Source organism: Onychomys torridus, chromosome 11, assembly GCF_903995425.1.
Source record: "Onychomys torridus chromosome 11, mOncTor1.1, whole genome shotgun sequence".
In the NCBI taxonomy this organism is placed as follows: domain Eukaryota; kingdom Metazoa; phylum Chordata; class Mammalia; order Rodentia; family Cricetidae; genus Onychomys; species Onychomys torridus.
In genome coordinates this window covers 49,197,320-49,221,621 of record NC_050453.1, presented here as the reverse complement: position 1 = coordinate 49,221,621, position 24,302 = coordinate 49,197,320, and positions in this window count along the sequence as shown.

Below are 24,302 nucleotides of genomic sequence, written 5' to 3'. Positions count from 1 at the left end.
ATAAGTACATTCTGTACTGTGTTCCTTGTGTGTATGTTTTAAGGGACGAACATTTGGTATTAGATAATCAATTGTTCTGCTCTTTACTGGGTAACAGAGACTTAACCAATTTCATAGGACTAGTGAAGTCACAGATATTGGAGGGAAACCTACAATGCTACTTTACTAAACCAGCATAAATTCTAACCGCATATGCTTGTCCTTAGACCCACAGATAAATATAATCCTCACCCCCATCAAGTAAACTTCACTTTTCAACATTTGGAGACCATTACAAAGGACTGAATTCAATCAAATTGCAGGGAGGTAGAGCCTAGTAACAATGAATATATATGTATATATATATATGTGTGTGTGTGTGTGTGTGTGTGTGTGTGTGTGTGTGTGTGTGTACACAATACAACTCCATTCCTAAGTTCAAGGTCATTGCAGAAAAGGGGATAGAAAATTTGAGTCAGAAGAACAGGGAATTTGTTGTAGAATGTGTCTTGAAGGAATGTCAAATGCTGTACCCACAAAGTTTCATCAATATCACAGCCTAAACATGCCCTGAACAAGGATAACAATAGACAAGCTAACATATCTAAGAAAAAACTCAGGGATCTTCAATGCTATACAAGGAACTTCAGGCTGTTAGGAATGTTGAGACCAGTGACATGTTTCACTGGCTAAATCTGGCTAGCTTGAGTTCAGGCTATGGCCTACTGTAACTTACTCCATATTATATAAAACAGTGGTTTCAGTCTATGCCTTTCCAAAGGGAATTACATTATACATCACTATTTCTCAGTGAGGGAGGAGAATGTTTGTATCACCTGGATGTATCCACAAACCACCATCAATCAGGATCCCAAACCCAATATTAATCAATGACTTAATCCTGCAAGTCGAAAGGTGAAGTTACTATATATGTTTATTTGGTGCTTTGACACTGTAGAGGCACATTGACTTATTAAAACCATATTAGAGAAACAAGGCCAATGAACTTACTGCCCACGACTTATCACACCAAGCTCTCCCTCATGAAGACCATGTAAAATGATGGATACATAATGGTGCAATGATACAGCCTCATATCATCTAATCCCTAAGGTGTGTTTGTCATGAAGTGACTGACTGAAGAGTCCTGGACTTGCTAAGGCTTAAGCTGAGCTAGGTCTTTTCTTACTCATTCACCTCTCACATGTCTGGAATGGACGACAGCCCACCAATTTGCTCTTGGACCCCGCATTACCCTTTTACCTCACACTGGACTCTAAGGTTTCAATATCAAACTCTAACTCTAGCAGCTCCAGCAGGAGTCCCTTCCCAGGCCTTGTGTGGCTTGTAATCTTAGCAGTATAGACTGCTTTTTCTGTCCATTTCTGAAACCCTCTTGATTCTGATGCAGCCTCTGTAAATTGTATTCATTTTATTATATATATATATATATATATATATATATATATATATATATATATATATAGAGAGAGAGAGAGAGAGAGAGAGAGAGAGAGAGAGACATAGTTATTATGTGCTGTGTGGAAGAAGAGTTCAAATTAGTAAACAATATTTGATTAAAGGAATCTGCTTACCATTGGGATTATCTGGAAAATTGCTGCCATCAAACCTGCTAAAATGTTTGAATTAATTATTATTAAAAAAAATTTGACATTGTGATAATGCAAAGATGTGTTCATCCATCTCTGACATAGTGCACTGGCAGAGGTAAAATGTCTAGTTACATACCTAAGTCCTGGTTGACTCATTAATACCACTATTCATCCCATTCCAGACAAATGCTTATGTCTTTAATCTCATGTTATTCCCAATATTTGGTGTACTATGGCATTCAGAGAGTACAACTTAAATGAGCATTGAGGATTATATTCTAAACACAAGACAAATGCTTTGTCATGGACTTACAATGGTTTCGCTTATGATTGTTTCTTCTTTAAGATGGTAAAGCCATACCTATATTAGAAACTCTACTTTGATTTTAAATTTAACTTTCCCTTACTCAATTCTCTGAACTGTTTCTTTTATAGTTGGACAGTCAAGGTGTGGGAGAAGTCAGTCACAGGTTGTAGAAGGCAATCTCTGATCTTTGAAGTTCACTGTTTAGCCAAGCTTAAATTTTTGATATGTCCATTATATATTAAAGATGTGTCACTATCTTAGAAAATTACTTTTAATTTATAATCGGTCTTTATAAAGGAAACAACCCCAACCCCCCCCCCCTTTTTGTTTTTCGAGACAGGGTTTCTCTGTGTAGCTTTGAGCCTTTCCTGGATCTTGCTCTGTAGACCAGGCTGGCCTCAAACTCACAGAAATCTGCCTGCCTCTGCCTCCTGAGTGCTGGGATTAAAAGCATGTGTGCCACCACCACCTGGCATTTTTTTTCCAGAGCTGAGGACCGAACCCAGGGCCTTGTACTTGCTAGACAAGTGCTCTACCACTGAGCTAAATCCCCAACCCCTCCCCCGCTCTTTGTTTTAAATATAAATAATACATACATACTTTTCCATGATTCCTAGAGAAATACTTAAAACATTTTGTAGAAGACAAATGAAATTATAGTGCTTAAACTGATAAGAAACTGATTTATATATGTTGCCAAACAAATGTATCTACAAGTACCAGTGGCTGTGTCAGAGGAAAAGCAGGTGGCTATTGAAATTCAAGGTGTCAGCCCATCAGGAAGAAACTCTATGATGGATCAATCTCAGGTAGGCTAGGCCGGGAGACCACAGACAGTGGAACACTTTTTGCTTCTGCTTTACATTTACGTTTTTCTACTGCTGTCTTCCTCCTGTATCTGCATGGTGTAAATGGGTGTGGGGAGCCTCCCACTGCCTGTAATGTAGTGTGTTTATCCCATGGAAACATCCTGCTCTACTGGAAATTTTTACCTGTGGATTATTGTGAAAATGATTTCTTCCTAAACTGTACTGTCTAATTGATAATAATAGTAATGTTAGATGATACAGAGTTTTGATGCATAAAAATAAGTAGAAGGAAGTGTCACACAGCTAGAACTCATGAGTTTCTATTGAGCATCTATAAAAACTGTGGCTTAGGTTAATGATCAAGAAAACAATTGAGTCCCAATGGCCCATCTCGCTTAAATTCTTGTAACCTTCATGTTGGGAGATGTGTTTACAGGTTTTGGAGTGCATAATAGCTGAAACAAAGCTTTGAAAATAACTTAAAGTTAGACTACAATGCTTCCATCAAATGGTTTTGAGGCAAAAAACCCAAGAAGATAATCTAAAGCTTTAGAAAGGCACATAGTTGAATACAGAACTCTTTAAAGTCTGTGAGCAAGAACGAAGCAGCTCAATTATTACTAGCTGACACACTTTTCTTATTAGGATTGGTTGATGACCAAAGTCTTAGTTTGTAGATTCCTTTCAAGCCCTGGGCTGTCTGGATGTTGGTCCCCCAGGCAGCGATACACAAGGTTGAACTAAAAACAAATAAGCAAGGACATGAAAAATCATAAAGCAATTTTCCTCTTTGTAGAGGGTTTCTGGCTCCTTGAGGTGTTGTAGTACTTACTAGGGACTCTTTAAGAACTCTTTACTACTCAGTCTCAGGTTAACTGCTCCTGTCCTACTGAATATCTTTTGTTATACATTTGTGACTTATGGTACAAAACACCATCCTGAGACTTATGTTATGTCTGCTTTAGATGTGTTCAGTTAAAATGGATTTCAGAGATAAAGCTAATTTTCTTTGTCTGTTAATGTTATTGAAATAAACTGCTGGTGGCTCTTGGGTCCTGGCCACTGTGTATTCATTTCTTCTTTCTATCTCTGTTTCTCCCCCCTCCCTCAAGTTGAGATATTTATTATTTCAAAGAATCTGCCAGTAGAAAATTCAAAGTACTACAAAATCTAGTGAGACAAGAGCATCCATATAAACAAAATTTTCAGTGGTTTTAAACTCTGTTGCTTTACACACTCTAGCAAACCTCACCCCACTCAAGACATCCTGCTCCCATCATCTCGTAGCCATGGTTACAAAAAGCCCCATTTCTTAGTCAATGTTCTATTGCTGTGAAGAGATGCCATGACCACAGCAACTCTGTTTTTCTTTTTTATTATTATTCAGAAGTTTTCTATTCATTTTACATCCCAACCACAGATCTCCCTCTCCTCCCTCCTCCTGCCCCTCAGCTTTCCCCCTAGCCCTCCACCCATTCCAACCTCCACCAAGGCAAGGCCTACTATGGGGAGTCAGCAGAGCCTGGTTCCTTCAGCTGAGACAGGTTCAAGTCCCTCCCCTTGCATCAAGGCTGTGTAAGGTGTCCCACCATAGACACTGGGCTCAAAAAAGCCCACTCATGCACCAGGGATGGATCCCAATCCCACTGCAAGGAGGCCTCTTAAGCGAGTCAAGCGAAACAACTGTCTCACTTATACAGAGGGTCTACTCCAGTCCAATGGAGGCTCCACAGCTATTGCTCCACAGTTCATGAGTTGCCACTAGTTTAATTTAGTTGTCTCTGTAGGTTTCCCTATCATGATATTGATGCCCCTTGCTCATAGAATCCCTCTTCTCTCTCTCCCACTGGACTCTCAGAGCTCTGCCTGGTGCTTGGCTGTGGAGCTCTGCATCTGCTTCCATCAGTTACTAGATGGAGGTTTTATGATGATAGTTAGGGTATTCACCAATCTGATTACTGGAGTCGGCCAGTTCAGGCACCCTCTCCACTATTGCTAGTAGTCTAAGGTGGGGTCATCCTTGTAGATTCCTAGAAACTTCCCTAGCACCCTGTTTCTTCCTATTCCATGATGTTTTCTTCTGCAACTCTTACAAAAGAAAGCATTTAATTGGGCCTTGCTTACAGTTTATTCCATTATTGTCATGGTGGGGATGATGGTAGCATGTAGGCAGACATGGAGCTGGAGAAACGAACCTAGAGTTCTACATTTATATCCACAAGAAATAAGAAGAAAGTAACACTGGACTTGGCTTCAGCTTTTAGAACATGAAAGCCCAAACCCTGTGATCCCTCTCAAGCAGTATTACTTCCTAATGACCAAGCTGTCAAAAATAACATCCTATGGAGTCTAGTCAGAGTAAAACCCCACATCCCAGGACACAAACACAGCAAACACTGGTGCCTTTCTAGAGTCCTGTGACCCAGAGGCCACCCAACATGCTGCCCACTGCCATCTCATATACTTGTATACTCTTCCACACTCCACGTCTCTCATGTGACTCTCTTGCCTTCCTTTCCTGCTGGATAGTGATTCTGTCACTGTTGCCTAGACGCAGTCCCTTGTTTTTTACAATGATGTGCTTGTAATGACTCCCTTCTTTCACTACAGTTTAAGAAAAGCTTCATAAAGTGATATGTGACTGGAATTTCAACAGATGTTTCCAAGGGATTGAAAGAAATATCAGAAAAAAGGCATCAAAGGAATACATGAATAAATCTGAAATGGTATTAGGCAAATGATGATTAGCATAGGTATCCTGCAGCCACTAATGTATACAGGAGAGTTGTGGGAGAATAGATGTATGCTTTAGTTTACAAAGTTTTCATTTCATTGGTATTAATTTTATAATTGTAAAATACAAAAGAAAAGTATAAGATTCTTTTTACAAAACTTGGATGAGTTTTGAAGTATTTTTTTGCATTTCAACAACATGTATGAATTTAACATATTTTCACACAATTTACTGTAACCTTTTCAATGCTCAGCAGAAGAAAATCTTTATGCACATGTATTACATAACTGAAATATCCCCATAGTATGTACAAACTCACCATCCCTTAGTACTAATTCTCATTCATTTTATATCACAGGTGTTTCTGAATATTCTGTGTAGATTATATGTCAGTTTCTCTATAGATGTAGGCAAAACTTGCTTCCCTATGTGACTTTAAACCTGAGAGTAGTTTGCAAAAAAGCAGATTTTTCTGCAGAATTTTCCAATGAATAAAGCTACCCATAATCAAGTGATAAACAATAATAGCTTAATGAATATTTTGACTTGTCAAAACATGGAATGCTTGGATGAAAGGTATAATTTTAATGATTTCCTGTTTCTTTTAGCCCCAGTTCTATTATGTTAAGCTAAAAATCTCTTCTTTGAGCCCAAGAAGAAACTTTTTCATTGAGGTTATTGTTACCTGGTAGAAAGAATCAACACATTTCTTAGCATGTATCCTTCTTTTCATTATATTTTTGGATGTTCAAGAGTAAAAACACCAGATCTTAAACAAATATATTTCCCATATTCATTTCTTCTTTTTAAGAACTATCAAAATCAAAATGGATCCAAGAATACCAATGTCACGGTGTCACCTGTCATTAAAAGCTCTGCCTTCCGAGTTTGACTGACTACTGCCATGTCTGTAAGGTTTAATTTTGCTAACTAGAAAACAGGGAGGAAGTGTAAGGGGCAAGAACAACTGTGGTTTCGGTTGAAACTAACTAGGGAAAATCAGGAACTGAATCAGGGATCAGTTACCCCTTGCTCTTTGATCTTGTCCTGTAGGTAGGTAATATGACGAGTGGATATTATTTCATCAGCATTTGAACAGAGTTTAACAGGTTTCTTACAGACTGTGTGTGTGTTACTTCTATACTATATTCAGTCAGAGACAGCACTCAAGGGCTGGTTCAGAAGAAACCATGGTAGAACAGCTTTCTGTTTGACAGCAGTGCCTAAAGGCTGTGAACAGCTTGAGCCAAAACCACTGAAGCACTTGTGCCAGCAATACTCATCATTCTAACACTTGAAGCTATTGTAAAAGGAACTCAAGATAAGGACATGATTCTGCAGTCTTTTTTATTATGTTCATTTCCTGAATGCCAGTTATTTAAGCTGTTTTATGTTTGATTAGTTTGGAATTGCATGCCTTTTATATGTGTTGGTCAATTTATCTGCAGGAAACTGATGTTTCCCCAAGGTCATAGCAAATATGTGCTGTTTTGTTTGTAAGTATGTATTGCTGAGAGCAAAATGTGAACATCAGTCAGAGATCACTCCATCAGAGTTTATTCCAGAAGTCTGTATCTCCAAGCTAGCTGCACTAATAGCAATAACAATATGTTATTTTCTTATATAACCACAATAAAATGCTACTTAGTACAACATTATACAAGTCTACTTGGTTTATAGACTCTTCTGTAATATCCCCATAGCACTGTGTGCTTCCAAGCTAAAGTTCTGGTCTATTGCAAATATTAATAGAAAGTAATTACACACAACTATGCCTGATAGACCATTACTTTCAATCCCCCAGGATTCACTTAATCCAAGTAGAATGGGTCTTTCTTGATCATTTAATTATTGGGCATAATTACTTGAAAGTTTGTAAGAGGATGTCTGGTGATCATTTAAATTGGTCATAAATTAAATGTATCTTTAATATTGAGTCTTTTCTGAGATGAACACAATGTTGACAAAAGATTGTATATAACATACAATTTTGAAAACTTATTGAAAAAAATCACATGTAAAGAGGAAATAAGAATTGTTTCATTTGTAGTACCTAGACTACCTGACACTTAGGGGAAATTCAAGAAGTATTTGTTGAATAACTGTACAATAATGGATTTCATCAACTGCTTAAACTTACATGTTACATAGTTCATACTCTTTAACATGAAATGCAGGTGGACTTGCAATGTAGTTTTTATGCATAAGAACCAGACAAACAACTGATATCATATGATTAATGAGGGGATGTTAAGGACATACTCTACAGTTTTTTCTGAGATGGAAAAAATCTCAGAAATGTAAATTCATCTTCAGTAAGGCTGTAGTCCAGTAAGAAAAGAGTGAGGCGCACATGAATGATCATGGAAATTTATGAAATATCATGATGTAGAAGGCTGAGCTCTTTAAAAATTTTATAAACATTATTACTTTAAAAACTTGCAAATAAAATAAACACTATGCATCACTTTAACTAGATTTATAATCTAAAATCTCAATAAACTTCGGTATAGGTAGGATATTGATTCTGAAGCTATTGAGCTTAACATTAAAGTTTACTCTTTCATTAAATGCTAAACTCTTTAATGAATCAAAAACACCATCTAAAAATATATCAGCATATACTTTCCTTCTTATTCAAGCATAATATCAAGGACTTTCATAACCAGAGGTGGTGAACAGGCTGCCTCCAGCCAACACTTCAGCATTGCAGTGTTTTTTCTGTTAAATTTTATGAAAGAATAAATTGGCTTGAGAACACTAGAGAAATTAGATTAAATAAAAAAATAATTTTCATCAGAAAATAATTTGAGAAATCTTTACATTATTAGACCTTCTTACCTTCTTGAGAGAGACTCAGTGATTTCTGCCTTCCATACACTGATGCCTCTGAGCCAAAGGAGTCTACTTTTATTTCCCATGAACAAAGTTATATTTGCTACACTGGGGTTGACCCACAGGAAGTGTCCCTACACAGAGACGTCTAATTTTATGCTTCTGATGCAGAAGCTTTCTAAACACACAGGGTGAAGCAGACCTATGATATTATTAATCTTGCATTTTGCATTTTGTGACATTTATTGTTACACTAGTTCTAGTTCTATGTCAGTGCTGTGAAATATTTTTTTGAAGGTGGAAAATAATATTCTTTAAACTTGCATTCTGTGTATTTTGTTGTTAAAGTTCTAAGTGGTTTTTAATTTAAACCAAAAGATCAATTACTTAATTTGATCATATGAATTGTTTCTTCAAAGTCAGATAACTCTAGGCACATGGTTATATATCTCACTTTTCACTTCACTCAGCTCATTACTTTTACTTGGTAGTTACAGAAAACTTTACTGAAATAGAACTGTTTGAAACAGCCCAATCTGTATGTTCTTTGGTCAACCTATGGCCATCTCTTACTGAATGTGGTATTTACATTTCCTTTTCCACACTTACCTTGCATTGTTTCCCTTAAGAAGGATTTCCATTTTCAGATGGAGAAGGAAACACTGAGAGAGGTGCTGCAGTTCAGATCATTGCTGTTTCATGTCCCAAAGAACTCAGAAAGCTGACTTTATGCGTGTTACTTACCTCAAGAAGGTACTGAAACTTAGAATAACACAAGGCAGTTTGGAAAATCCTGACCTTCAGATTAAACCACTCAAGTTCAGTAAATAGATATGTAAGTCCTCTTTCTCCTAAAATCATATTCTGATTGATTTTTGAAATTTCATTCATGAATACACTATGTCTTTGTCATAGAGACCAGTTAATCACCCCTCCCATTACAACTCTTCATAGCTCTTCTCCAAACACAGCTTCATTCCAACTTCATGTCTTGTTTCCACATATGGGCAACACTAACTGGACATATTGAGTTAAAAATGAATAAGTAAAGCATAATTTTTAAAGATCTCCCTTGTTCTCACTAAGGGCCTGATGTCGTTTAAAGGAATTCTTCCAAATATTCTAATGTCCTTCAGTTATTCAACAAATATAGTTGATCAAAGTTGCAATAACTATCTTAGATGTTTATTGTAGAATTTCAACTCTATTTACTTGGAGCTTCTAACTCAGAGCACATAATATACACGACTAAACAAGGAATTTAAAAACAAGTCACCTCAATAATAACATACATATTAAGAGACACTGGTAGAAGCATATCTAAGTGGATCTTGATGTCATCAAGGAAAGATTAATGGAACTGAAGAATATCTGCATGACATTGTATTAAGATGTCAAATGTAAATGGTGATGAATTCAACATTTACTTGATAGCGAAGACTTAAGAATGGTATCACGTTTGAAATCTTGAGCGCAAGTTTTGATGCCTTACTGAGTATGGATTTAAATGAAAAAGAAGGATCCATGATGACTTCTAAATTTTAAGTGGATTTTTAAATTTAAGTGTGGAAAAATCTATGAAGGGACAGGTGTTTAAAGCAGAAAAGATAATAAATCTGCTCCTGTGTTAGATACTGATGGGATATCAGGTAGATACTCCTTCCAGAACATTTGAAATGTGTCTCCAGAATTCACAACGGGAGGTTATAATTGAAGAGGTAGAGTGCCGCATTGCCAGTACAGAGGTAATCTCTGTAAATTCATTCATGTGCAGGTTCACAGAGGGAAAAGAAACAATGCATGAGTATTGTGGTTTGAAAGTAAAATGTCCCTCACAGGTCCATGGGTTTAGATGTGTGATCTCTGGTGTCACTGTTTTAGAAGGTTGTAGATCATATGAAATGGGCTACTGGGGTGGGTCTTGTGATTTTATAACCAAGATTACTCTCCCATTTTCCTCCTGCTTCTTGACATGATAGGATATTAGAATATGGAATATTACCACTAGACCCTATCCTTGCCTGTTGCTCTGGCTTTCCTGCTATATATCTCTGCTACTAAGCCCAAACAAACTCTTTATCCTTTAACTTGCATTGACCAGAATATTTTTATCACATCAGCAGGAAAATGAACAAAGACAAGAATCTAGATCTTGAAATCAACAAGATCAAAATGAAATACCTGAAGAAATATTCCATTGTAGTGAAGAAAGATAAAATAATCAATAAAACCAAAAGCTGAACTACTTAAAGACAGGGTTTTGGACATCATGTAATGAATTTAAAACTAGGAGGTTAATTCATGATTTTTTAAGAAAGTATTTTCTGTGAAGGGTGATCAATAAGTTAGATGCTCCTATTTGAAGGAATTAGCATGAATCAGTAGAGCTGAGGAAAAAAATTCAGAAGAATTTTGTCCTAAAGACAAAACAAAATAGTGAGGAAGAAGGAAGGAAATTCTGGACTGAAGAAAACTCTCTTAGAGACAGTGGTTATAATTGGTGAGGAGTGAGCAGGCTTTCTGACTTCTGCTGGTCTCTGTGGAATTGACACTCATCTTCTAGGTTACTGTACAAAGTCCCACAAGCTGTGATGCTCCAAACCCCAAATACCACTGCTCTAGAAGCTTGAAATATAAACTCGGCTATTGATAAGTCTATTTCTTGCTGAGAAGTATGAGCAAAAACTATTCTATGCTCTTATGTTGTCTCTGGATGATTTGCTGGCATTCACTGACCTGGGTAAGTTTCATCTTGAATTCAACTTTACGTGACGTTCTTCCTGTGTGTTGTCTTAGTGGCAAAGTCCATCTTATTTGTAAGGACACATGTAATAATGGATTTCAGTCTCATTCTAGATCACTGTAGTCCCCTCCTAACTCATTAGGTCTGCAATGGAGCTATTTCTAAATATTGAAGTACTTGAGGATAAAATTTCAAACAGAAAACTACAGCTGATAATCTGATTTATGTCCTTCTTTGTTTTATAATGGAAGAGGAGGAAGTGTAGAGCACTGTGTACAAAACCTGGCCTCAGACTCATCGTCATCTGCGTTGTATAGCCCGGCACCATCATGCCTAGAAAATGTAATCTTGTTTGTCCAATTCTAGTAATTCTTTGATGCAACTTCTCTGAATTATTGTAACTTATAGCCAATACCTAATCTACTCCTCTGAAGTACAGAAATAATGAGAATTATCTGAACTAACCATGCACATGTCCCCAGTGCAGGTTGTTTGGATAGGCTTTTTGCCCCTTTTACTCCTTCTCTACATTGGAACACTGCCAGAGACTTGCAGAGGTTTTGAGCCAATTTGTCTTCCAGTACAGGGCATAAGTACCTCTTCTAGTCCCAGAACTGCATCTCTGACAGTCTATCAGCTGCACTTCATTTCCTGACTCGTCGTGTTTGTAATTCATTTAAACAAGATGAAGATGCTTTGTAGTTCTATTAAAGTCAAACTCCCCTTCCACCCCTCTCTTGTTTTCTACTCACTGATGTTCTTTAGTTTGACATTTTTCAGTCACATTCTCACTCTAGGTCTCTTCTAAAAAATAAAATTTGTTGCATGAGAGAAAAAAGTTCTGGTATTTTGTTGCACAGAAGGTGACTATAGATAGTGATAATGTATTACATATTTTGAAAATGCTAGAAGGAAAGAGTTTGAATGTTTTCATCCCATAAAAATGATAAATGATAAAGTAGGTTTCTTTTTAGCCTTACTTGAACTTTATATAATATATACATATACTAAACCATCATATGGTACCAGATAAATGTGCACAAATTACGCATCTGTTAAAAATAAGTTAAAGGATAGCAACAGTATTCACTGATTCCTTTTGTAAAGATCATTACTATGACAGACTTTGTGGATCTCTGTATTACAGGATAATTCATTATCTGTGGGATGTGTACCTTTTGATGCAAGGTGATCGATCACAATGCCTCATTTACTCTCTTCTATGTATTCATTCAGTAGCTATTTGTTGATTCTCTGTATTGTAGACATGGTCATTATTCTGGCTGTCTATTTCTGAGAAGTTTTCTAAATTATGTATCTAGGAGGAAAGTCAACCATTTGCTTTCTCTGTCCCTTGAGAGTGGAGGCGTATGTACAATGTCTGTGAGTGGTTTTCTGAGCTCTGCAACTTGCATAAATGGACTTTAAGCTCATAGAGCGAAGGGTTTTTGTAGTAGTGTGCAGAATGTCATCAGTGACACCATCTTCAGGCTGTGATGTTAGCAGGCAAATGTGACATCCTGAAACTAGTACATTAGTATAATTTGGGATCTTGTCCTAGCTCCTCAGCTTTTCATTTACAGTGACCTAATTTTTAAGATTTCCTACAAATTTTATAAACTATCTTATACATAATAAAAACATACAATTCTTCCTAGTTTTTGTGCTTGCTTTCATTGACTGTAAATTATGTGATATACATATAACATGCATTATAGAAATTATAGGTGGTCAACACTCCTTTAACTACTGAATAATAACAATAACAAATGTCATTAAAGTTTTCAAAGAGTTTGTTTTGCCCAAAGATTCCTTCAAGAATATTTTAATGTATAGTGTTGAAAGAAAGTAAAATAGTCTGTAAATTGAGTGTGCAATCTGGGGAGAGTGATCATTTCTGCTGGTCTGATAAAGAGATATTAACTTTATTTTGGAGATGAGGGTCTTCTGTAGGGCCAGAAAAAAAAAAAAAAAAAAAAACCAAAAACCAAAAAAACAAAAACAAACAAACAAACAAAAAAAAAAACCCTCTGTTTTATTGAAAGAGATACAGAATCTATATTCTTCCACTAGAAACAACTCTTGGAACACAAACTGCTACTAGATTCCCATATCATTAGATTCCCATTTCATATCCAATTTCTCCTAGGGTGATAGTTAGAAATGTAGGTGTGTCTCTGTCTTTTAGTAGCAGATTCTTCACTATGTCACAATTGTATAAATGTCCGAGGCTGTAATGGCAGTTCCTTCCTGGGACAACATGTGAGTGTGAAACAGCAGTTTCAGCAGCCTCCCAGCACCTGTGTGTGTCATCCCTAGCTTTTCCATGCCCATGATTCTGATCACTATACTGTATACTTACTGAAAATATGATGAAATGAAAGTCATCTTGAGCATTCTTCATCTCACAGAGAGGTAATAAACTGTATCAAGGTTCTCTTGAATAGCCACAACATCTATATGAACTGTCAGCGGATATAGATAGGTTCAATTACATCAACAGGTGTGAATGAATTTGTTCTCTTAATCTTTGAAATGTCTACATTACCTTCAGGCTGCTATAGCAAAAGTACACATTTTGATCCATAAGCCGGCTGTCTAGTGGTTATGGGAAAATCTTCTTTTGCAAGCATTATACACAAGCTTTTGAAGAACTAGTGAATCCATCAAATGGTAATATTTTGTTTCATTTGCAAGAAGAAACTTGTTGAACACAGAAACTATCCTCAGGCAGTAAGTACACACCTGGGTAACTCTTGTCCCTCAGAGAACACTCAATGCTTTGGCTCATCTACACCATTAGTTTCAGAATACCTGTTCCCATTATGTGAACACTGCAGGAATAACCCCAGAAGCTAAGGTTTTAAATGAATAAAGCTACAATTGCTGGAACAGGAGCTTATTACTGTGTCAGTTTCTTCACTTTTTAAATTTGTACTCACTCCTTGAAAGACTCTTCGCTGAATCAGGAACTTACTTTTTAAGTCAATCAACTAACTCAAATTTAGTTGAACTAAACTTCCATTTATTCATTTATTCTTCCATTTCTTTTCATTTTACTATTCTAGTTATTGCCCTTATCATTCAAAATTTAGAGTGTGAGGAAGAATTAATCTTCCTTTTGTGAATTTCATATGATGAAATAATTCCTTTTGTTTTCCTATTGTACATACAGAGTGTGTGGATTCTGGCTTCTAGAAAAGCATCAATACACATAGAGCACCATGTGGAAAACTTCTCCAGATGAAATCAGAATATATCTCTTGCTTTTCTCCAATTGGCTGGTTGGAGATAATGACTTGCAACTAAAGAAAACATTTTTAACTATCTGCTTAGATGGATCTCCCCTAAAAATGACAGAATTATAGTAAAATATTTGCAATATCCCTTACACACCTAACTCCTATAACATGAGGACTGTCAAAATAGATACATTCATCTAAACATATCTTCTATTTTTTTCAGTTGAATTTATGGAATATACAGTTAGTGTGAGCACATAGTTTATCAATAAAACATACTATCTTCGGATTTCTAGGATCTTAAAGGATATGGGAATGGAAGCAGTATACTATTGAGTTATATAATGTCTAGAAATCTGAACACAAATCTTGATAGAGCATGGCTAATAATTCTGATAATGTGCCACAGCCCATCCCTATCATTGATTACAACTGTAAACACTGAAAGATCTCTACAAAATTAACTGCATGTGGATGGAAAATATCAACAAAAACAAGCAGATTTCAGAGGAAAGGTTTTTAAAACTCCTATCAAAGCCATATTGCAAACATGAGTCCTAGTCCAAAAGTCACATTTTATAGTGGCAAAACACTGGTAGAAATCATGATATCTGCCTACTGGTGGTGGCCCATACCTTTAATCCCAGCACTCAGGACGCAGAGGCAGGTAGGACTCTGAATTTAAACCAGTATGGTCAACAGATCATGTTCCAGGAGAGCCAGGGCTACACAGAGAAATTCTGTCTTGAAAAACAAAAACAAAAAACCAACATCAAACAAACAAACAAACAAACAAACAAACAAACAAAACAGAAGAAAGAAGAGAAGAAAGGAATAATGTCTTCTGGGCATATGGAGTCAGGATGTGGCAATCTTGATGGCCTGGGCAATTTCAAGGGTGTTCTTAAAGTACATGAAGATTTGAGCCTCCAGATTTGTGTAATTTTGTGGAATTTTCTGGGTCAGGAAAGTAGCAAACCTTTTTCTCAGGTCACCTCAGGTCACTTATAGGATGAGTTAAATAATATTTTTTATTCTTTGAGCATTTTATACAATATATTTTGATTTGTACTCTGTGTATGTTTTATCACTGTTATCCTTTCCTTACATAATGTAAAAACCAAAGCAATTTTTAGGTTTCTTTTATGAAGTTATTGATCTCATATAATATTCTCCATCCTCATAACCAATAACCCCCTCAATGACTTCTAATATTATATCACTAGTGACTACGATAATTTTGAGAGTAAATAAAATTTCATAACATTAACAATCGTGAACTTAAGGTCAGTCTTTGAGCCTCAGGATTTAGTGATCAGAGCAATATGAGTATTAAATACAAGTAAGTAAAGCACATATAAGCTTTCCTTCCATCTATATGTTGCACAAAGAGTTTGGCTCTCTCCACTCCAAACTTTCAAATAACCTAACATTTATCTTATAACACAGCATTGTTAATTGAATATATCATGTTGACTAAATTGTGTTATATTGTGATAGCTGGAAACAGTGTTTTTGTTTGTTTGTTTGTTTGTGTTTGTTTGTTTTTTTAGTGCTTACTGCTTCTGCTGGAAAGTTTCCAGAAGATGCTGGCATTTGGATTGGTAGATGGAGCAAAGAGGACCCATTGGAAATCTAAGGGGAATGGAAAGAAAAAATAAAGAGGAAGACTCTCACCTATCATTCAGAAATGGACATGGTGTCACTCTCTTAAGTTGCAAAGAAACAGTCTCTCCACAGATTATGAGAAGTTTTGAGACTTTGAGACTTACATCAGCCATAATGTGTACTAGTCAGCTCTATCACTTGGGACTTAATACTTGAGATTATCATCTTAAGAAAATAAGTGAAAAAGTTTGTTTTGACTCCAGGCTTCTGGACACGATCATGGTCCTATTGCTTTGGGCCTGTAATAGAATAATAGTGCATCATGGTGGCATGCCCAGAAGAGGAAGTTATTTCCTCTCTTGGGAAGTCAGGAATAAAAGAAAGAGGATAGAAGGGGCTTGACCTCAGTATCTTTTTCAAGTCAAAATGCACAATGACCTCATTTCTTTTCACTAGCATCCTATATCTCCTCTAAACTATCCATCTCTACAATAGTGACAAGGGCTAGACATAATATTGTTAACACAAGAGGATGTTTTCTATAAAAACCATAGGACTCCATATCCTTCTCTAGTTTTCAGTCTCAAACTGAGTGGCCTCAGGACCTTATGGGTTACTCAGTTTTCTGAGTGTCCATCAGACTTCTTGCCTTTTTGGAGAAGGCTAACTATCACCAACAACAACAACAAAACGCAGCTCTTTCCTTAGTATTTTCTCATTCATACAAGCTTTCACAGATCCACAAAGACAACCTGATTTTTATAATCAAAAGAAACACTCATTTTTTTATTGTATTAAAAAATTACTGGCAAGTCTAAGTAAAAGAATTTACATAAAACATATATCTAGGATGTTTGAAAACTCCATTTTCATGAACGTTGAGTTTCCTGAAGAATGGTAGAAATACTGTTGTTAAACTTTGTTAACAGAAAAGTGACACTGGTCTCTATTTCCAGTGACACTTGACAGAACATAACCAAACATGTTATGTGTTGTGTCTGTGTTGATATAACTAGCTAACATCTCAGTGTTTTCTGTTTGATTCATATGCAGAGAAATAGTGTGGGTGAGATTGTGACTTTAGGTACAAGGCAAATGAAAAGAATCTTTAGTAAACTTTTCAATTCAGTGCCTCAATGACAATAGTGACAGCCTCTGCAATTAGTTTAGGCCCTTTGTTTCTTGAGGCAAAGGTAAAATCTACGCTCATGCATTTATTTTCCAATGCGATTGGTGCACATCATAAAAACTGTAGTTGAGTTAATTGGTGCATTGGCTGACAGATGCAGTAAAGAGGCCAAGCCCTGAGCCATCCAGTTATTGCTTAAACTGCCTGGTGTAACTGCACTGGCTGGGATCACTGAGAAGTCTGTGCCTCCCCAAGGCTTATATAAGACACAAATTGAGAACTCTGGTATCTAGGGATATCAGCCTGACACTTTTCATAACCATCAAATACTTACATATTATGAAAAATAAAAACACATGCTGTACTTGAGGATATTTTATAAATATCAAGCAATAATGTCATGTTCAGAAGGATATGGTGAAAAACTCTCCAGTAACTGAATGTCAACAGCCATAACCGATATACATTATACCTGTTTTTTAAATTTTAATTTAGTATAGCTTAATGTTTTAATATCTGAGAAATTTGCCATCTTTTTTTTACAATGATCCTAAAAGTACTTTTCAGTCAGTGAAAATAAACTTGTAACTAATTTTTTTTAATTTGACTGTTTATATTGAAAAAATTGTTAAATTAATGATTTATTGGTAGGACTATTAATTTCCCACAAGATGCACAGTGGTTATGCATAGTTTATGCATATTGTACAAGATATATTCAAAATAATAATCATTTAAGTTTGCATCATATATTCTGTGTGAAAATACCCATTTTGAGTACTTTTGTAAATCATGAATTCACAGTATGTCTACATGAAAATTACTATTCAAAGAACAAGTATCCAATGATAATTATTTTTAAAACTGGAAGCTATAGGGAAGAATAGTCATTGGCCCCTGGCTTTTTCAGGCATTTTCAAATTGATTGAAAACAAAGGGAAGAAAAACAATATTACCCAAAAGGTACTCAGGATATTTGAGAAAACTGATAGTAACTCAAAATCAAATGGATTAACCTATGTAAACTAAAGAAACAATGAATGTTTGAGTTTCAGGCATAAACTGTTGCGTATAGAATGGACATTTAAAACATTGTCCTAGGGACTGCACACAGAACTGTAATAAACCTGTCAGTGTAGCTGTAAATTAATTTTAATTTTTTATACAATATTTTGTAGAATGATTTTATTCTTTTCCTGAGGTTTTAGATTGGCTCTAAAGCTTTGTGAGGACACTGGAATTTTTTGGTTCTTTTGTTTTTGAGATTTGGGTTTTCACTAGAGTACCTTATCATGCCAAAGAGAGGCTGATTCTAGGACAGAAGCTCACTAGTGTTGATGTTTTTCTTGTTTGTTAACATTCCTGTGATGAACACTGAACTACTGAAATACTTTTTCTTTTGGACATACACTCCACAGAAAGGAAATTTTGTCCTTCTGTTTGCAAAATTCTACTCTGCATAGCCATGAAACAAAGTCCAAAGTCATTGCTCTACTTTACAACCCAGGGGCTTTACTTTACCACCCAGGGTATCCCAGGGTATGGTATCTCATGTTCCAGCTACAACCATACTTTTTTAGCAATCACCTTCAAGTAAAGATTCACTATCTTTGACTAGAGGGCCTCAACTGTATTGCCTTTATAACTTCTTTAGACAAGAGCTCTGTTTGGGATGGACATTTGATTCCATTAGAATTTCTAGTCACCATACCTTAAGTTGATGAACAAGGCTTCTGAACAGGCCTTTCTGGGCCTCTAAATCAATAGTCAAATAGAAATTAGGTTGAGAATATGATTTTTCCTTTATATGTAATATAAAGTAGACCAAATGTAGAAACATTGGTCAAAATAGAAAAATAAATTCTGCACAGATAAAGAATAAGAATATGTTGTTTAAGTAAAATCTTACCTACCTCCTTACCTCCCTCCCTCCCTGTCTGTCTACCTACCTCATTACCTACCTACTTCCCTCCCTTTCTCCTTCCCTTCCTACCTTCCTCCCTACCTCCCTAATCCCCCTACCTCCCTTCCTCCCCACATCCCTATCTCCCCCTAACTCCCTTCCTCCCTCCCTCCCTATCTCCCTGTCTACCTTCTTCCCTCCCTCCCTCCCTCCCTTGATCTCTCTCTCCTTCCCTCCTTACTCACCTACCTATTTATCTACCCCCTCCCTCCCTCCCTTGCTACCTGAGCTATTACAAAAAATTCTCAATTAAATACCTTGAGTCACAAGAATAAGAGACAAGAAGCACTATGGTGACTTCTTTGCAAGAAGAAAGGGTTCTGTGTGAGTGTGAGTTAGGTAAGTGAGGATGATGAGAGATATAATCAAAGTACAGTATGTAATCGTGTGTGTGCACCTGTTTTCATGTACATCTGTGTATTTGTGTGTGTGTGTGTGTGTGAGTGTGTGAATGTTTGTATATGAAAGCAAAGGGACAATTGGAAATTAGAGTAAATTCTTGTTTTCTTTTTTTCTTCTGGGGATATCTAAATAATTTGAAGAAACTGGATAATCTATTTGAGTGAAATAATATGACTCATGATGATATCTGTAAAGTCCACTTAAAAGTACAGATATTTGCAGGTATATTACTAAGGTACTGTATAATTTTTTTCTGTTTGTGACTTCTGTGTAATATCCAATGTAGTTTTATGACATTTACCCTTTTCTTTTTTCATGTTTAGGACTTACTATCTCCTAACAAAATTAGGCAATAATTCTAATGAATGTATCATGATAACTTGTCACACTAATTTTAAGACACTGAATTTTGTCCATTTAAAATAGAAAACAATTGTCTAATAAGCAGCTTGATTATTAGTGCTCAGGAAGACTGGTTAACACGAAATTATATATATATATATACACACATATAGTATTTAATATATATTTCTGAAAAAAGCTCCGTGTTATCCTCAATTTGTTTTCTATCTACAGAACTCAGAGAAGACCAGTGTTGTTTTTTCCCTTTCTTTGAGGTATTTACTAGTGTAAAAATAATTGATCATATTATTTTCTCACCAACTGTATTCAATAATTACACATATTTGTAAAGCCCTAAAATGTTAGGTTTAAACAGAAAAAAGAAAAGATAAAGATAATGAAATATTAGCATCTTATATTATGAAACTTCAGCAAAATTTATTTTTGTACTGTACCATTTATTGTATAGTTTATATACTGCCTTCTAAAACATAAAGCTTACCAATTTCCTCTAGTATGCAAGCATGCAAACACACTGCACAGATGGATTTTAGAATCCTGTCAGCCAGAAGAGCTTCATTAAGGATCAAATACAAAGAAAGTTGCACATTTAAGCATGAATCTATTTTTCATGTTTATTTCTTGGCAAACATTATAAAGCATCTAAAATGTCAGTTTGGGAGAAAAGGCTCCTTAATTAGCATTTGTTTGTCCTAGGCTTTCTGTCATGTTTTATAATAAAATGGATCTTAAGTCAGAATTATAGAAATATATACATATGGGAAATATGCTTTTATCATTCTTAAATGTCTCAAACGTAGCAGGGAGCCTGGCTTTCTGTAGATGTGTATTGGAGGTGAAAGGAATTAGCTAACGTGATAATAGAAGCCAACTAATTGAGTTCTTGTGAACCAAGTTAATTATAGTGTGTATGGTCTTGAACACTACTATAGTGTATACATTTATGAATCCAATGTGGAAATAACTTGTTTTATTAACTTTGTGCACAGAAACAAATACTTGTTTACAGAATTTCTGTATTCAGCATGGGAATCCAGCTGCATAAATATCATTAACCATGGAGAGATATACATATTATTAAGATTTTCTAGAGGAAATAAATTACCTTAAGGCTTACATCTATAGCTATACTACTTGACATATGTTTCTGGCATCTTTAAACACATTGATAACTAGCATAGTTGCTTGAATCTGGGAACAGACCTCTAAAAATAGTTGGCTTTTTGCTGTTTCTATAGTAACAATGAAAATGGCTTCCAACTCTAGCACAGATCCCACTGTGTTTAATGTTCTCTCCTGATTTCCTATACACCATGCTACCATTTGATTGTAGGAAAAACAACATTATTTTGTCCCTTCTAAATTTGCAGTCTCCTAGTAATGGGATCATTTGTGTGCCAATGTAGATTTTTATCTGACATACATACATAAACATATGAGGCATTTTTAGTGAAAGTTATCTTTAAAAAAAATCTAAGAGCAGGGCAGACATTCACATGGTGTTACTTGAACTGTCCTCCCCACAAGCATCTGCCTCAGCACCTGACATTTCACCAGTGGGAAATGGGTTTTTTTAAATGAGTCAGTCATCACTGGCTATTTGAGAATCCCCAATGATTTATTAATTTGATGTATAGCTCTTTGTAACATTCATGTTATTTGAGGAAACATTTTCCATCATGGAAAGAACTTGATATAACTAAAATTTTTTCCTATTTGTGGCTTAAAGAATTCTTGACATTGTGCATAGAGCAGATAATTAATAAATGTTGGATGAAGAAAATGCAATAATTCTGTGAGTGCTAACTTGGTTTCAGTGTCATTTATACTTTCTGAGGCTATTTAATTTTAATATATCCCTGAAAATCCAGTATAATAGCATACCAGTGATGATTGTGTCCAGAAGCAACATGATTCCTCCAGTGTCGCCATGTCCAAATTCTTGGACCTGGAACTATATTAGATTATGTAGCAAGCTAGGATTAAGATACAAGGATTAAGTTACTATTCAGCTGAATTTAAGTTAGAGTGGGCGTGTCTTTGTTTGTACCTCTGGGAAAATATCACAATATGGTGAAAATGCATGATGGAGATAGACCACTCTCCCTGGAAGGTGAGGATACAGCAACAGGGTAGGACTTTGTTAAGTGGCAAAGTGACGAAACAACGGGTTTAAATAGGGAAGAAGTTAGCCATACAGACCAACGTTTGGTGGTGTTCTAACCCACGAAATTCATGTTGGTTGGATACTAGGGATCTGTTCATGGAGGTCAATAACTAAGAATTTCCAATACTGGGGAAAGACTTTAGAAACAGTGAACTAGTTGATTGTGCTTAATGGAAGACTTTGATTCCTCCAGGGAATAATGTGCTAATTTGGATTTAAGACACACTCTGCCTCTCAGCCATGCAACCTCTGGTGTAAAATAAAATAAAATGAAAACACACACACACACACACACACACACACACACACACACACACACACACACACAAGTACATACACACACACACATATATATATGTGCATGTATACATGTTTATTTCTTTAAATTTATCATTTTCTATTGAAGAAATTGCCTTCATTACTTGTGTATTTTATTGGAAGATGAAGAACATAATGTTTAATGAAGTATTTGAATGAGAAATAAGTTAATAGACTAGAAAGAAGTCAAATTATTAACTTCATTTTTTGCAGTTGATACAAGTATTTTCACCCTATTGGAAGACTTTTAAAGTATGAACTGTTTCCAAAAGATAGTTTTGCATAGTTTACTAACTTTTATTGGATTAGTTGAAAATATTATTTTAAAAATGTATATTAATGGTTATTTGGAACTTTTCATCTTTTTTGTATTCAATTGTGTTGTTACTTATATTCTTTTGTCAAGATTAGAATAATAATAAAATAGACTACATCCTGCATTATTAAAAATATACATTATGTTTAATTTAATGGCAATTGAATTTTAATAGTGTTAACTTTTTGAGGTCTCTGAATAATTCCTTACTCTAGAAAATGTAATGTTGATGTATTTATTCAGTACCATCTATTGTACATCTACTGTGTTTGACTTATATGGATAAATATGTCAAAGTGATAGTATGCAAATTCTGTACCATGTTCTTCAAAAAGTAAGCAAGCATGACATCAGAATATAATTTTTGTTAAATCTGAACGAACTTAATATCTACTGTACTACAGATATTATTTATGTATTTCATCTAAAACTTGAAATATTTATTTAATGTCCAGTTTTCAGTAGAAGAAGGGAAAATCCTCATTTACACTTAAAACTATAATTTAATCTTATATGTGTTGAAGGGCTTTCAAAAAGTTTCCATGAAAATAAGGAGATGGTACTATCAAAGGTGTTACTATAGTGATCAAGAGGAGTGAGATTGTGGCTTAGTTTGTAATGGTCATAGATTAGTTGGGTTGCCTCAATCTAGATGTGTGGAGATGTTGAGTACTTTAATTTATCAGTGAGATTAAATTGATATAGTGAGTTATGTGCATCATAAACGTCATATAACGTTTTTTTGTTTTGTTTTGTTTTTTTTTGTTGTTGGTTTTTTTGGTTGTTTTTTTTTTTTTTTGTATGTGCTCAGGTATGAATCCCTGCTAAACAGACTTTTGGAAATAAGGATGTTGTTCAATACAGTTCAGTTACCTGAGATGGTAAGAACATTCTTTGGAAGATGCTGTAATTTGATGACTTTATGATCTGATAAAAAGTGTATGCAGAAATGCATCTGCACATATGGAATTCCAGGATCCAGGTACAAGCCAATTTGGTAGATAGGAATTTATAAATAGTACATGACTGTTGCAGAATTGTTATAAGTTCTTATTAATAAAATAAACTCGAGGCCAGTTATTGGGGTCAATACTGGAAGATCAGAGAAGCAGAACAAGCCACAGCTTCCTCACCTTGCCAGTTCCTCAGCTGGTCTTGTCTCCTTACACTGCATGCTTCTGTGTCCTCATCTAGAATGAATCTCAGCTGAACTGTGTTGCTCCAAAGCCTAAAAGCTTAACCAGCCAAATGCTTCTAGTTTCTGGTCTTCATGCCTTATATATCTTTCCACTTTCTGCCGTCACTCCCTGGGATTAAAGGCTGGATTTCTGGGATGAAAGGCACGTGCTACCACTGCCTATCCTCATGTTTAATATTGTGGCTATCCTGTTCTCTGACCCAAGATAAGATTATTAGGGTGCACAATATTTTGGGAAACACAGTACTACCACACATGACATATGAAGGACCCCAAAACAATGTGGTCAAAGGCCAAATCCAGGGTTCTCCACCACGAAGGCTTGAGTAGAAGAGTCTACGTGGGAGCCTGAGAAGACTGTGAAGCAGAAGAAAACAAGAAAGTGATGGTACAGAAACAGCAGAATTTAGCACTGTATTTATTACTGACAGAGAAAAATCATATTACATATGAAATAAGACAATTTCTCAACAAATTGATAATTATGGAATTACTAGCTTTACTGCAAGTTTTAAATATTTAGCTAATTGTGGATGAGACTGAGATTGTCAAATACATTCAGATTTCATTATATAAG